General features: G+C 40.6%; 1 long non-coding RNA gene across 1 annotated transcript; it reads left to right on the plus strand.

Annotated features, from left to right (window-relative positions):
* Positions 1 to 13,524: 13,524 nt before the first annotated feature.
* LOC127531801 (uncharacterized) lies at positions 13,525 to 14,846 on the plus strand. The gene is made up of 3 exons (XR_007938908.1): positions 13,525 to 13,824; positions 13,997 to 14,090; positions 14,178 to 14,846. It is a non-coding gene; the product is annotated as an uncharacterized LOC127531801 (long non-coding RNA).
* Positions 14,847 to 16,923: the final 2,077 nt, after the last annotated feature.

The following is a 16,923-nucleotide window of genomic DNA, read 5'->3' on the forward strand; positions in this document are numbered from 1 at the left end:
CGGAAAATCTGCCCGTTCACGCTCTGCTGCGCCGCCAGACGTTGCTGATGGAGGCCGCGTGATGGGGAGATGTTGCAAAAGGAACGTGCCCCTCGTGCTTTTGTTTTGTCTTTCATCGCGGTTTCTCGTGTTCAAGGTGTGTGCATGCCTACACACAGAGCTCCCTTGTCGTTTCTCACCCAGAATGACCTGTGGTTTCTTTGTTTTTAAAGCCCTGACTTATGGAGATCACTGCTTCGAGAAACAAATCAAATATCTCTGTCTAAAGGCAAGAGCGGAGGAGTAAGCTGATGTGATGAAGACAGGCATTCACTTATCTTAAACACTTAAACGCTCATTTTAGGCTTAATTTTGCCCAAAACAGATTAACTAAACCATGTTTTTTTTTGGTCTGACACCACATCACGGTATTCAATGAGTTCATTATGTATCATTCTCATAAATATGAATCAGTAGTGACCTCAGTAGGCTGTTATCACCCCAACTGATGGACTTTCCTTAAGTTTGAGCGCCGTCTTGTATCATTATTATCACAATTTTTTTTTTACTTATGTCTTGCATTTTTATTTATTTTTGCCACAGGTTGTGGTTTTGTTTGAAATACACCTTGTTGCTGCTTGTACCACAATGTTCAAAGCCCCATTTGAAGACATTCACAAGACTCCAAGAAATCAGCAACAGTATCTGGGTTATTGTGTGTTTATCAATGATCAGAATGGATAATGCGCCTACCGAGCTTCCTAGAAGGTGCAGGATCTGTCCAAATGTATGGAAATGATGTGCATTTTTTCGAGGTCAAATGCAGTGGAATGATCCAAGAAAAACTAAAAAAAACTTGATCCTGATTTGGTAGAAATAGCTTCCCTCCTATGCTGGTTAATATTATACTTCTTAAACATTCAGATGTCCTTTAGAGAACTTCATCAGTTTAACATACATTAACAGTATCGTGTAATTATTGTAGCATTTGCTGACAATGTTGTTTTCTCCGAAAGGTTTAATTGGCTTTCAGCTAACTGCTACGTCATCTACATTGCCTTAATCCTCTGTCAATAGTTGCACATCTCATCACTGCTGTGTGCTTTTTTCAGAGTCGGGAGCAGAATTCTTCATTTCTTTTGCCACATCTCACTCGATGATAAGTCCAGCATCTGAATCAATTGCGAGCAGCAGCAGCAGTTCAGCGAGGCGCCAGAGGCCGCCGGGGGTCAGCCAGTTAAAATTTCACTTGAGGAAATAGGAGCGCTGTCAGCACTCTCCTGCTCTCATCCTCCAACAGCCCGCAACGCTGCTCCTATCAGGTTCACATGCATCCTGGTTTAAATTACAAATAGGTGTTTTTTTTTGAGGAAGCGAGCAATAAACGGCAAGCAATAAAAGACCAGCGAGGACAAAATGGGAAAAAAGGACTTGTTTGGTTCTTTCACTGAGCTTTGTGTTACTAGGAAACAGATTAAATAATGTATTGATCAGGCGATGGGTAATTAGTATGGTCAGCAAATGTGTAAGGAAGGGCGATTGTTTAAACATAATGATGTGATTCCTGGTTTTCCTCAGTCATTACGGACAGATCAAAGATTCTCCACCTTTTGTTTGCTTCATGTATGGCTGCTTTGCAACATGTTTGTGCTGACTTTGCCAGGGCATGCACATGCATTTGTACATGTATTCTTGTGAGGACTCTGGTTGACATATATAATATATTCTTATATATCCAAACCCTAATCATCCATAACTTTAAGGCTATGGCATGCTTGAAATTGACCATTTCATCTGAACATATCAATGTGTTTGGTGCACCATTCTGCCCTAACATGAAAACTTTTCAGAGGTGAGGTGAATAACCCTGATTATCTCATTCCCATGCAATATTCTGGAAGGAAACTTTGGATTCTAGCATGCATGTGGTGCTTCTTTTATACTCACAATGGCAGCAGTCCTGCCGTATGACAAAAACTGGTCATAAACGGCTCCACGAGCAACAAATTCAGAGATTCTGTTTTTTAAAGGCATTCATACCGCATTCAACTTACTGGAGATGAAGAACCAGATGTTCTGAGGAGGTCAGTAAGGAACTTTAGTCCTATTTGATAGATTTTTTTGTGCCAAATTTGAGTTTTCATTGCAATTTCACCTGTTTTGTGGTAGTTTTGGTCCTTTTGTGGTGGTTTTGGGTGCTTTTCCTGGTATAGTTGAACCTTTTAAGGTAGTTTTGACTCTTTTAGGGGTGTTTTTGTTTTATGCGGTAATTTTGATTGTTTTTGTAGTAATTTTCCAGCTTTTTTAGGTTATTTTTTTTTTAACTTGAATAGCACTTGGTAAATGCTATAAGTGACTGTAAAGAAGTTACAAAAAGAACATTTAAGAAAAAGTGAGTGGTCCTGGGCATAAATAGCACCTTTTAACCATAATTAAGTTCTACAAAGGGCTGTGCAATGTGTTTCTAATTCATACACTGCCATGCTTCTCAGCTATCAGGAGTAACTTGGAGAGCAGAATTTTGTTCTTTGTCATGTTCAGTGACCAAGGGTTGACCTTCCGATTAGCAGACGACCTGCGCTAAGGCTGCACCAAACGAGAGAAATTGAAATCCACCAGGTGAAGCTGACGTGCTTGTTGGATCACTGGTTTGGTAGCGTTATACAAATTCAAGAATGTCTCATCGTAAAAGCACCCAGGGTAAGCCATATTTTGATATTACACAGGTGTCTTTCCGCCTTCAGGTATCTTCCTGCAGCCATGACTCAAAAATACATGAATGAACACTACCTGAATAGAGTTGGAGGGCTAGTCTATAACAGATAGAGTGTTGGTAGGGATAGGAGCACATACCCCTCCTAACAAAACAAGTCAGATAATTAGCAGTCCAACCCAAAAAAAGCAGCCATGGTGTCACTTTCTAGGCTCTTTGACTGCAGCAGCTGCCATCAAATTGGAAGCCAATGTTGACCTTCTGCTTTTTCCAAACTTGTTTTGGTTGTAATCTTTTCTACTACTGTCCTTTCACTTTTGTTTTGTGAAGCAGTGCAAGAAGTTAGAGGTTCAGGTGAAAATGAAACACGCGGCTGCACTTTACCGACCACGGTTGTTCTATCTGCTAGCTAGCTCAAGCAATGGCTGCATTTGATTTTTTTAGACTGCCATACTACATATTAAGCTAGAAAACGATCTTGTATTCACAAATAGACAGTACGGCAAAATTACCTCGATGTCCAACTACATCTGGTATGATTGTGGAGTATGTACGCTAAGCATTGTGACCCACAATTCTCTGGTGTCACATACATCACGATGAATAGCACAAATTAAAACAAGCTTTATTCTAAAAGTTTAATGCCCTAATTGTATTCATATTGCAAGAATTAGTGCATACGTTGTCAGGGCAGCTGCAGTACAAAGTAAAGTAAAAGGACACCCCATGCAAGATCAAGTGCAGTGATTGGACAGTCTTTTAAGAGATTTTTCATTTTAATACCAGAGCACTTGATTTATTGATTACTGTCAGTACAATTTCACATGCTCTTATCTAAAACTAGTTTTTCTCTCAATCCGAAAACTGGACAAACATTGTAAACAGATTTGAGTGTAGCATAACTTACACTGAAAAAACCAAACAAACTGAAGAACACTCAAAGCTGTCACCATACGTATTCAATCTGCCGTATACATTTGATTGACAAAGTTGCCTCATAATGCATTCAACAGTGAGGAGCTACATACTGATTTTTCCGACCACGCAAATAGAACATTAAACCAACGGCTTTCCTATTAGGAGACTGCCTGAAATTAAAATTTTAATTTGTGCTTCACGCCAAACATTTGAGTCATTTCAGATAAAACACAGAGCACAGCCAAAGAAAGGGAAAATTATCAAAAACTTACAGACTGGGTCTATTCCTTGACGTGCTCCAGTCAAACCAACTTGTTATATATGTCGACAAAAACGTTCTCCCACCCACACAGAGAAGGTCAGCTGAGTTGGTGGTACATTATTGAAAGAAGGTGGTCATATGCAGCCCAGAGCACCTCCAGTCTTACTACATCCTAAATGTGTCTTGGGTGCATCCCAACGGGTACGGAGATGGTGTGAGAAAGTGTCTACATAAGTGTCTACTTCCTAAATGAAACTGTGTGTGGTTACCAGTGAAATAGATAGCAGAAAAGCAAGTCTACAGATGTAAAAAAAAAACAACCAAACATCGCGTTTCTTTCCAAAAAATGTCTACACTTTTCAAGCTCTAGACCCTTAACTGCTTCCCACAAAGGTGGAAACACACACACATGCAGAGACGCTTCAGGGTTTCACTTCCGCACCTCACTCATAAATCACACCCTCTTACCCTTCAGCTTACAAGACCATCATCCTACTCACTTTTATTTCAACCTGCAATGCTTGTACGCTTGAGAATTCCCCTCCTGTTCTATTGTCCCGCTCTGTCTTGTTGCATTATGCTTTATTGCACTCTACTAGCCCCTCCTGCCCTGCTCTATCATATGCGCTTAGCCTTTCCTGTCCTTTTGTATCTTACTGTCTCCTTTTTAAGCCATTTCCAGCGCTGGTCCAGCTGATTCGATTAATTCTACTGTATTTGAGCTCAAATCTGTCTGTCTTGGTTAGATGCACATATATTATAGTATGAGAGAAGGATAAAAGAGAAGGAGGTGAAGGTTTGGGCTACAGTTTGTCCTTCCCCCCCCCCCCCCCCCCCCCCCCCCCCCCCCCCCCCCCCCCCCCCCCCCCCCCCCGTCTCCCCCTATCTGGAAAATTCAATAGACTAACCTTAAGAATTTAATTGATGCTGCCAACGGGATTACAAAAGGGCCGGCCGGCGCAGACCGGGGACAGCTGATTAGCAGCAGGGGTAATTGTTAATTGATTGATGTATCTCCTTACCTCTTTCGCTCTATGGGGTCTTTTAGAGAGTGTTTATTTTGCCACAGCAGCAGCGCCAGTGCAGCCGGACAGGCCATTGCCATACGTCTTCGCCTTTTTCCTCCCTCTTTCGTCTTTTTTTTTTAAAAGTACATTCTCCTGGATAGCTTTGTGTGCCAAGACAAAAGGTGGCTAAGTGTGCTGGGTTTAAGGTCACTGATATGTGCGTAAAGGGCAGTGATTCTCATTTGTACCTGACATACTCAAAGGCAACTGACAACCTGCAGCAATGGTAGGTGAAGTCAATTCCATTATGCTCTTTCACACTGCAAAATCCCGTCTCCTGCTGTGTTTATAATTTCGTTATCCCGATTCTGCTAACCTGTGCTTTCTATTTTCAGAAATTAGTGCAGACGAGATAAAAGCCTTGTGATTAAAAGGATGGTGGTGATGATTTTGGCAAAAGAAGGAGCTATGTAATAGAAAGAAAGGAAGAAGGCAGGAGTGATTTGGACGTGTGTGTAAAGTGATGCTTTTGGGGTAACACAATCCTTATTGGGTTCAGCAAACAGAAACAATCTCTCCATTATGCCCTCTTTTCTCTGACTACAAGGCGCTTTTTCATTCCGGTCCCTCTCAGTGTGAAAACCCTGGGCTGTGACTGTCCGAACGGCGACTCCGAAAGCTTCCGCTGCAGCTATTTCTGCTCGCCCTTGTCCGAGCCAGCACCGAACCGACTGCCAAGCGCCCCCCGCCCCCCCACCCCCAGCTCTGGCACAGCAATGGGCTGACCATCAAGCAATTACACGGGAACTTGGCAATCGGGAGGAAATCCAGTCATTAAAAGGGCTTAACACTGGCAGAGGGTCTCCGCTGGTGGCGAGCCGAGGCGCCCGCTGCACCCCCGTGTTGAATGGGACCACTTGGGGGGGGACTGGTTTGCGGGATTTCGTATACCAAAGATTTGGCAGGCACCGAGTGAGGTTTGTGTCATTGTGTACATGAACACGCATCTGTTCACAAACACACAGTGTCTCCCTCTCCGACCAGATGTTCTCATTCAAACACCAGGCTTCCACAGCAGGATACTATATCATGGCTTTAGGGTACAAACCTTGTACTTCTAAAATGTCAACTTTTCAGCAGCTCTGAGGAACAGGCTCTCCACGTCTCCAGATTGCCTTTGAAAGACTTTCCCAAACCCAAGATGTGTTTTTTCTTCTCAGCCCAGAGAAAGCAAAGCCTTTCAAAGGAGGTGAAAACCAGGCAGTTATGAGATTTTTTTTTGCGCTATGACAGCAGTGATGTGCAAGCAAGAGCCGCCCGCGCCCACGACCAAGGTTATGGGCTATCGACTGGAGCCCACATAAACAGCATTGGATTAGTGGTTTCAGCACATTGATTGGGCTTTTCATCAAGGCTTCTGGAGCAAAGGCAAGGCCAACACTGTGTGGTTCGGCACCAAACACTCACATGTTGGATATGCACAGGCTGGCTAATGTACAGTATTCAGTGAAATATTAATTAGTTAAGCCAATACAGTGGTGCGTGTATATTTTTCACAAAGCCAATTTGCATATTGTTGACACTGTATTGAAAACCCCAACAGCTGTTTCTGCATATTGAATGTACATCCATCTATATTATATATATTTAGTTCTTTTGACAATATTGCAGGGAGATGTTTATTTAATCTGAAGTCCGTTAAACCAACTGATTGAATGTGTGCTGTTGCTGCTCGAAACCAGATTTATTCCTCACATTACCAGCCAGACACTTCAGATATCAGACAGAGAAGTGATCAGGTAAAACACTTATGATGGCAAGCAACTTAAGGCGACTCAGCTACTTTACCTTTGTCTCTTAAAAGGCTCTGTCCAAAGCTGGCTGTGTTGTATTTTTTAATCAGAAAGGACTTTTTTGCATTACATATGGTGAAAGAAATGCTCAGATCTTTCAATTTGCTAACTCCACCTGCTCTTCAAACCTTATGTAAGGTTGTAAGAAGTATAAAAGCTACAGGAAGCTAAAAAGGTTCTGTGAGCGTTCTCATTTTATATGTTAAACTGCTGGAGCATTACTGCTAATGGATTAGCATGTGAGCAGCATTTAGATGATATAGCTGACTGACATAGAAGCGATTTTATACATTTTATACCGCAGCAAGTGGCCTAAATTACTGTGTTAATTTACAATTCATTGTATTTTAATCAGATATTCTATCAGGAATATGCTGTAAAGTAACTACAGCTGTCAGGTGAATTCTATGGCGTGAAAAGTGTAATATTTCTCTCTGAAAAACCAGTGGAGATAAAGTAGCATAAAATTAAAATGCTTGGCTCTGGTACATAAGTAAGAAGGTAAAGTGCTTTATGACAACAATGCAACACAGATAAAAACAAAAATAATGATGATAATAAACTGATAACACAGGGCAGTAACAGCTTAAGTGCAGTACATCATAAACAACAAATTAAATATAGTAGCTACAGGTCAACCAAAAGCCTGTCGATTGATCTCAGCTGTAGAGGAAACAGGAAACTTATATTTCTTACATGATTTACAGTACAGTCAGTATTTACTTTTTCTTTCTAAATGCATTTAGTGAAATAAATATGTAGGGTTTTGGTCTGCTTGTAAGAGGGAACAAGCAGGACGAGCCTTTGTATTTCAGAATATGATTTATTGTGACTTTTTCCATCCAAAATTTTATGCATCCCAGAATTTCCACCCAACAAATAGATTAGCAGCATGTCCTTGTGATACACACACACTTCTCTGTTTAATATACTTACTTGAGTCTGCAGAGGCTTTTAAATTAGACCCTTATCTGTCAACTTCCAAATCATTAGACTTCTCTGTTTACAATAGCAGGACATGTTATCCTCAGACTTAATTGCAAGTGTGACTGAAATACCTCAACGAAGCATCACTGTGCTTCTCCGGATACCTTCAGGAATTAACCAAAAGATGAAAATTCACCCAAAAACGTCAACTGAAAGGCAGCGGAACATGATGCATTGCTTATTTCTACATGCGTGAGGGTGTAAAGTTCTTGAATTTTTGATGCGTCGAGGGAACTTTAAAATTGATCCTGGGATTATTATGAAGAAACCCGCAAGGCTGCGAGTGTCTTCTCGAAGTCTCTGCACATAAGCTGCAACAAGTGTAAAAAAAAAAAAAAAAAGTAGCAGCTTGAAAGCATGTGTTTTCTATTAATGCCAGCAGCAAGAGAGGAAAAAGTTTGAAACCATTGTCAATAGCTCATCATCAAAGGTTACAACCCTCTAAAAAGCTGTCAATGAGGGCAATGCGGACATGATCGGCCATCCTCCATCGCTCTCTGCCGAGGCCTTGGAAAGTGCACTCCACGCTGAACTGCCATTGAACTCCTCACAATTAGTTGGAATATTTTCCCCTTCTTTCCAGCAGAGGCTCTGAGCAGAGAGCCGAGCACTTTTCAGATGAAGGTATCCCTTAGAGATATTTAAACTCCCTACATGCCGGCGCTGCCTCCGGGAGTGTGGATGGGATGGTTATTAATGCATTATTTACACACGCTTCCTGCTGTCTCCTATTGTGGCTTGGCTTGATTAAAAGGGATATTGCTAAGGAGGCACTTTTTGCACACTGTGATAGGAGAAAGAGAAGTTACTTTGTTGTGAAGGACTTTGCCTTGTTCTTTTTTGAAGTATTGCAAGTTTTGTGGGCGCTCCGGATCAGGCTAAAGATGCTATCACAAGAGGGGTCCCTGTATTAAAAACAAGCCTACTCGCTGCAGTCCATCTTCTAGTAGGACGTGAAAACAACGTTGAGCCAGAGACTGCACCCAGATTCAATGATTAGGTCTTTATAGAGATGTCAGCAAGTGAACTTATATTCTCCATGTTAAGAGATTCAGTAGGAGCCTCACTGAATAATGTACCTCTCAGAATGGCATTAATCTTCATGATGGAAATCCTGCAGCGATCACACTTGGCAGGTTGGGATAGACAGGTTTCCAAATTCGTGAGATGTTTGTGCAAGCAGAGGTTAAAAATAAAGCACAATAGCTTCTCATAAACATGTTTTTGTGCTACTGTTGCATGAGTTGCATAATACTGATTTGGCACAACAAAAATTGAACTTTTTTTTTTGAGTTATGACAACACGATGAAAATATGTTCAACCAACAGACTATATTGAGTTCGGAGAAGGAGCTTTTCCGCTACAGTCAAAGCTACTTTTAACTACCATTTACTTTATGATGAGTAGCATAAACGTAGGCTTTTAAGCTGATTGCTCATAATAGACATTCCAATTGCAATTCCACATTATTATTTTTTTCTGTTATGTGCTTTATTGTGACAAATATGAAGACACATTTTTAAGTTAGCAAATTTTAAAAAAAAAATAGGCTGCTTCACTGTTAAGTATGCACTTGAAGAAAAGTTTCATTAGGTTATCACAAGATAAATTCAGCTTTACATCAAATAATACAAAAAAACGTCAGTTCAAATTACACACAATAACAAGCTGATGCAATTAACAACATTTTCATGTCGCAGTAAGTAATTTACATTTAGAGACTGACCTTAAATTTTGGGAAGAATGTATGACTAAGACTGTGAAATGTATATATTTTGGAAACGTGTTTAGGGTTTTAGATAACATGACTTGGCCACACTGGTAGTTTCCAGCAAAATCTGACTTTGTGTAGTCCGTGTTAGCTTAATTACCTCAATTCCTCTAAGCATCAAATGGGTTGCTATGTCCCAAAATACGAAGTTCTTATATAATCTTTGTGGCCTTTTCCTGCCCCTTCTGTGCGTATGTATCTATTAATGTAAATCACAGGAATATTTTTTACATTACAAAAAGGATACATGCAAATATATTGAAGCCAAATATTAAAAATGATCATGAAAATGTGACAAAAGACGCTCCCTTTACTTCCCGGCTGCCACACTCGGCCTAATGTGTTTTGCAACCTGCACCCTTCATCTCTAATTATCTTAACATTTCTAATAGGCCTTCAGTGCTTTACAGGCATTCTTTAATTAGAACATTGTCTTCTAGTACCATGACAAAGGATGAAACAAGGCCCCCTTGTCCCCCAATAATAATTCCCCAGCTAAATAAATAAAGTCCTCCGTATATTGGATGGTCATGGAGGACCATGTTTTAGTGGTATTCTAATTGAAATACATGATTCCGACAGCTTGTTTCTGCACTTAGTCGCAATGAACCATATCTGATTCGTCATTAAGTAATTATGGATGCTAATGCAAATAAAGCACCTTTCAAACAGAGCTCTCCCTCTCTGTATCTCTCCTCACAAGGAAATTAATCACTCGCTCCTCGACGGAGAGGCAGACGACGAAGCAAGGCAGCCAGCTACGGGACGGTCACTTCACTCTCTTTCTGTCGAGATATAAAGGAGAGGAGAGACATTAATGATGTCTCGGGGATTCCACCGGGGAAAGTGAAAGGACTCAAAGGGAAAATGAGAGCACTACTCTTTTTTTCCCCCCCTTCCCCTGTTCCTTGTTGCTTTAATAAAGCAAGGAAAGGAATGAGAGAGAGGGGGGAAAGAGAGAGTCGCTTAGAAGTCTCCCATAAAGCACAAGCCGGAGCATTTTGCAGCAATTACAGACAGATTGGGGATTTAGATATTAGTGCCCGGTGGTCCATTAGCTGGTAATTTGCCTGTCTTTTTTCTCCACTCTCAGTAGAGGAGTGTTCGTGCTAAGATCTCTACCACTCTAATCCTGTAAATAATAGCTGCGTGGAGGAGAGAGGAGAGAGCCGGTCTCTGATCGCTGAGTGACACTGAAGATAGCTGAGTGGAAGGGAAGAGAAGTGGATGGATGGATGGATAGATGGAGGGATTTATGGCAAATGTGCACAAAAAGTGGTGACTCTGCACAGCAGTACAATACCAAAATAACATGGGATAATTGTTTCTAAGAGAAAGCATGTGTTTTGGCATTGAATTTTTTTTTCATTTTTAGCACCGACTTAAAAAAAATCCCTTTTGGTTTACCGAAGAAGATGTGGGAAACAATATTTGCTTTAGTACCTGTACTAGTAGAACAAGCAAAGCACTCAGAGAGCGCAGTACTCCGCCAAGGCTACTCAGTCATTATATGATTTGCTGCGGATGAAATCTTTAAAAAATTTGTTGTCCACAGCAAGTCAATTTGTAGCAGTCATGTGATCATCAGCAGGCAGTTGACGTAGTGTTCACTTGTTGTCATAGTTACAGTGATGCCGTGCCGCTATCTCACAGTGATACAGAGATCTTTAACAAATCCATGGATCCTGACTATAAGCTGCATCACTGCCAAAATGTAATCAATTGGTCCTTGTGTCATTTCTGACCTTCCCTGGAAATTTCATCCAAATCAGTTAATCCATTTTCAAGTAATGTTGCAAACAGACAGACAAACAGACGGACAAACCAACGCTGATTGTCACATAACTCCACCGTGCTCCTTGGTGGAGTAATATTGACTCCACAGCTAACTCATATTTGACAGACATTCTTATAATATTTTTTAAAAAATGGACATTTGCAACCATTTGCAACCTTGCAATCTCATCTGAATCTGTAAGAAATATTATCATATACTAGAGGGTTTTGAGTGATAACTCAAATTTAAGGTCTTCATGTACTTTCTTTAATACCAGTGCAAATCCAAGAGATAGTGTCCATTTTATACATTTATTTTACAGGATGTTTCTATCACCCTCGTGTTGTCCTTACCAAAAAATGTTGCTTTGTCTCAAAAAAAGGTCCAAAAATTCAGAAAACATTTATAAAAAATTTTCAAAATCTTCAGGAAGAAAATTCCTGAAAAGTTTCCCTCAAAAGTTTTTTTTTTAATTAAAAAAATCCCCAAATTTGACTGGATTTTTTTTTGAATGTCCTCAAGCATTTTTTAATTAGTTTTTTTCCCACCAAAAAATGTTCAAAGATTTCCTAAAAAAATTTGAAAATGTGGAAGCTTTCACTGTGAAAATATTTTTTTTTTCTCCACATTTTAAAAACTTTAAAACGGGTCAATTTGACCCGAAGGACGACAGGAGGGTTAAACACATTTTGACAGGACTCTATGGCACTGTTTCACCTCGGCTCTGAAGCTGCAACAAAACAGGGAGACAACAACAGGGTGGCGACTAAAAAAACTTTTTTTTTGTCACGCAATCCAAGCAAACGAGGTGCACTGAAGACAACAAACCAAAACCAGGCTTCTGGAGCTAAAGAAGGAAGCAGCTTCTGTCAGAGAGAGCCAGACGCTGGAAGTGAGGGAGGCAGTTTGAGACACTTGATCACAGGTGTGGCTCAATCAGCTGACAACCCTCAGCTCCTGAACAGGCACACCTGGTGCCCACGTGGAGGGTCATCACAGACACACAGAGGACAAAACTTCCCCCTTTCTCTCAAATAATGAGCATTAAATGATCTGAAGATTTGGTTGCAGCACTGCTGGAAGAACAACTCCCTCTTTTTGTTTAGTGCTTGAAAGCAATTTTACATGTTTCGCACCAAATTCAATTTTCTCATTTGCTTTTTATGGTGTTCTCTTTTTTTTCTCGACACTCTTCCGAGGGCAGACTCTGGAGTCTTTCGCTGCACTGCTGCTGGAACTCTTCGTGTGCTGAACTGTGAAGCAATTTAGCAGATTCCCTGCCAAATTTACCACGGAGGACAAAACACGGCATAGGTCTAGCATACATAATTAAACTCATTTCAGAAATTAATTTCAAGTATTTTTAAGGCTTTGCAGTGAAACGCAGAAGATCCCCAAAGTATTGCAGTGACAATCTCAACTAGAAATAAATACCAAAAAGACGAGGAAACATTACACAGCCAATATGAAGAGATCTGAGAGGAAAGTCGATGAAAATCGTTCGCTATTAAGCAACAGTACAGTAATCGGCTTGTCCATAAAGTCTGTTACGAGCTACTGCTAGTAGTGTATTGAAAGGGTACAGTAGTAGTCCCTGTGGCCTAGCCCTGGGATATGCAGACTTGGGGTGACATTAATCATGGTCCCCCCTTCATTGATCGCCTGGATAATGGTTCCGCTTATCACCTCACTGGTTTCTAAAGGGGCAAAAGCCAGAGTTGTTCAGGGACATGCTCGGTGTCTTTCTTTCTTTCCTTCCTCTGTTGTTTATTAGCATTAGTGCATATAGGCTTATTATTATTAATGTCGTTGTTGTTATAGAGTCCAATTCTTATTCCAGCCAACCAAGCAAATGAATAATAAGAATCCAAGAGCACAGTGGACACTTATTTAAAAAATCTGCATTTTCCACAATGTTTACATCATGAATCTGTTGGATGCTTGCTATATCAGCGGTGCCATAAAGAGTACCCATCCATTTCTAGCGTCGCCTCCCCTTTTTCCACCTCTAATCTCTACTCTCTCGCCTCCCTTTGCAAAAGGAAGAAGGTTAGCCGCAATCTCCACAGATCAATTGGGAAACGGGACCCTGCCCTTCAGAGCAGAGGGAGGGGAGAAGAAGTGATGAGAGTGCAAGTGAGGTAGAGGAGCAGGAGAGGTGATGAAGGGTGGGAGCAAAGGGCGGGTGAAGAGATAGGAGAGGACTATGGTTGCAGGGCTGGGAGGAGTAAGTGGAGGAGAGGACTGCGTGACATTTGCATATCGACACAGCACCCCACAGTGGCGTACAAACCGGCCAATCTTGCTAATAAGTCAGCCCGCTAGTTGGCTACTTTCCTGGTCTCCCCTCGGCTCTATGCCCTAATAGGCCGTCTCTGTGGGATGAGAGGCATCCACGCTATTAGTATCTGTCAATCTGGCTGAAGGAGCCGAACTCTTGGGACCCTCAGGATCAGTGGCCCTTTGGGGGGGGACTTGGCGTCCCCTGCTAAAGCCTCAGCAGACTCTGGAAGCTTGGAAACCTAAAACTGTGCTCTGGAGGATCTGTGATTCAAGGTATAGCTCCACTTTTTAGTTTCTGTGCATAATTTTTGTGTTATTGGATTCAATTTTCTTTAACTTTCAGTCTTGGGAGCATGAATTCAGTGTCATTATGATATAAATGTTCGTCAAGGCTGTTGCTTTGTTAAAACCAAACATCATAAAACACAAATTTCCCTTTAAAAAGCTTTTGAGCAACACTTGTGAGCTCCTGCAGAACAGAAATGGTCACATCCAAGAAGTGAAGTTAGAATGAATACTGCTTCTGCACAATGCTACAGGTAAAACTAACGCTTACATATCCGATTTCTGAGATTTCACACAGGAATATGTGAAAATCAAACCCATTCCCTGCTGTTTTGTTACAGCTGCTGGCGTCTCAGAGACTTGCAGAACTGGCCTTTGGCACTGGTGTCACCCTCATCAATATTCAACACCGATAGACATGGAAGAGTCTCACGAAGGTTCATAAGGAGGCTGGAAGCAGCATAAGTCAGAGAACTTATTGAACCCATACCAGATCTTTGTTTTGTTTTTGTTTTTTTTACAGAGTTTCATTTTCACTCACTGTTTGGTTTAGTTTAGGCACCAAAACTACTTGGTTAAGTTTCGAAAAAGATCGTCGTTTGGCAAAAAAGTTCACTCTTTCACAACCTTGCCTACATGTTACAAGAGGAACTTTTCATGGCCTGAAAAGCAGCGACGATAGTGAGAACAGCAGAGAAAGTGTCTTTTTCTGACGTGCATGGATGTTTACAGGTCTATGGGACTACTGCACACTTTGATGGATAACTGATGTGTTCATCATGCAAATTATTACAGTTATGTAAAATTTGTACAAAAAAACTACAGAACCACAAACTTCTTAACTTAACTTCTGTTGGGTTGAAATGTGATCTCTGCTTAGAGCTCTTTCAAAACATTATCTTAACACATCTCATGCCAACATGCAATCTTTCACTGAGCTGTGGCCTCAGATTTTCTGTTAAGGTGTGGGTGATGATGAGTCAACGCAGGACAATAAATGATACTCTGAATCACCGCAATTAAGTAAGCTCTTTCTCTCTTCCGCTCCAAAAAAGGAGAGCAATTTTTAGACCTGTGTCATAATTATGTGGTGCATAGTTAGAATATTAAAACCCCTGTGGGATCTTGCAGTTACATCCTTTTTACACCGAGAGCCATTTTTGTGCAAGAGGTAGAGAATATTCTCGCCCCAAGTTTAATATTCTGTGACATTTTTTTTCCTTTTTTTTTTTTTTGCCGATATACACTCTAATGGCAAGGCAGATTTGGTCAAATATGTTCTCTCCTCCTCAGGCAAAGTGTAGATGACACCAGACAGTTTTCATATATGAATAGAGTGGCATTAAGTTAGGGATAATCATGCTCTGCCGCTAATTTAAGGTAATGACAGTATGAGTATGTGAGTGCATACTGTCTCCATCTCTTTCTCCCCACACAGCCCTCCCTCATGCATCGGTAATGAGGCGTAGGCTTATTGACTGAGGGTGGAGATATGATTATCTCTCCTCCATCCCTTCGCACTCCCCCTCTCCTCTACATTCTCTTACTCCCTCCTCTCTCTGGCCATTCATCAGCAGCGGATGAGGCATGTTTGTTGCATGTATATTGATTTGTGCTGATTGTAAGAAAGCGGGGAGACTCATTACGCATCAAACATGGAGGCAGAAACATGGAGAGCTTACCAGGGACCTAGTGGTGTCTCTGTGGGCGTGGAGATGATCCGATGTAGCTTCTTTTCAGGAGGATCAACCCCTCAGAAGAAATGGAAAAGTATGCTATAAATGGAATTCCGAGATGCTGTTTTCATTCCAAGGTTGCTTCCATTTAAGGCTGCTGATGTTGCTTTCATGAGGATTTCGACAGAAATTTCGCATCAAAGGAGGTCATTTCTGGAATTAGTGGTCAAAGTTGGAGAATGGTGCAAACAAACAATGGAGGCCTGAGGAATACTATAGTCATAGCAAAACATTACACATTGAAATAGGATAGTTTTGTTGGATTAAAAACATTTTCAGCTTTGCTCATTTCCATGTAGTATGAACTATATTGAATCATTTGCATACTGACTGTTAAAGCAGCAATCTATTATGGCAAATATGTAGTGTATATATTTAGAATGTTGTATAAATTTGGGATACAATGGCGTTTATCTTTGAAGAACATTGGCTGAGAAGCTGCTTCACATTTTGCACCTTCTGCATGTAATAAAGTAAAGCACATCTTGAGCTATTCAACTTTAGTAATCAAATAATGTTATGAGACATAGTCCTACCATGTGGTGTTTCACTTCTTGATTCCATCACTCTTTTATTATTGGTAACTGCACTGTCCTCGGTAGACGTGGTACATATAACTAATCCACAGGTTTACTGACATTAAAAGAATGGTGAAACTGAAACCGACAAAAGGCATGATAAATGTCATGCTTGCTTTTAACATATACAAATATACACTGTAAACATCTCATCTCATTATCTAAAATAAATAAAATCAATTCATAGATGTTACTTTTTAACATTACAAGTTGTATGTATTACCGGTAATTCTATTTTTCTCAAACTAAAAAGGAAATATACAGCAACATATTTTAACATAAATCACCAGAATGTGGATTTGTTTGTAGTTACGCTCACATGAGCTAATTGTAGAATATCAATTAACAACCATTAATGCTAGTACCTGGAGAACGTGTCCAACGACAAACTTCCCAAATGTAACACTGCCCCCAAAATAATATTTGCAATCGAACGCAAAGGCAGCATAAACCACTTCACACCCTTGATGCTGCAAAAGGCATAAGATACCTATGGATGTCACTGGATTCTCTCAGATGCAACCAGAACAGCCATTTTCAATTATATATTAACTTCCTTCCTGATGCTGACAACTTCCTGTCACTCTTAAAGTGCCTTCAGTGAAATACAAAAACACTTTGAGAGATCTGTTTCAAGGCATATTCTGATTTCTCTTATAATTTTGTATTTTCAAAACATTTTTCAAAGTACTTCTATGTTTTCATTCCCATTTAACCTCCTTTCATGTTGTGGTATCTACATGATGCGTCATTTTCATGCTTCCCATTCATTG

This window comes from Acanthochromis polyacanthus, chromosome 22 (assembly GCF_021347895.1).
Source record: "Acanthochromis polyacanthus isolate Apoly-LR-REF ecotype Palm Island chromosome 22, KAUST_Apoly_ChrSc, whole genome shotgun sequence".
NCBI classification, from domain to species: domain Eukaryota; kingdom Metazoa; phylum Chordata; class Actinopteri; family Pomacentridae; genus Acanthochromis; species Acanthochromis polyacanthus.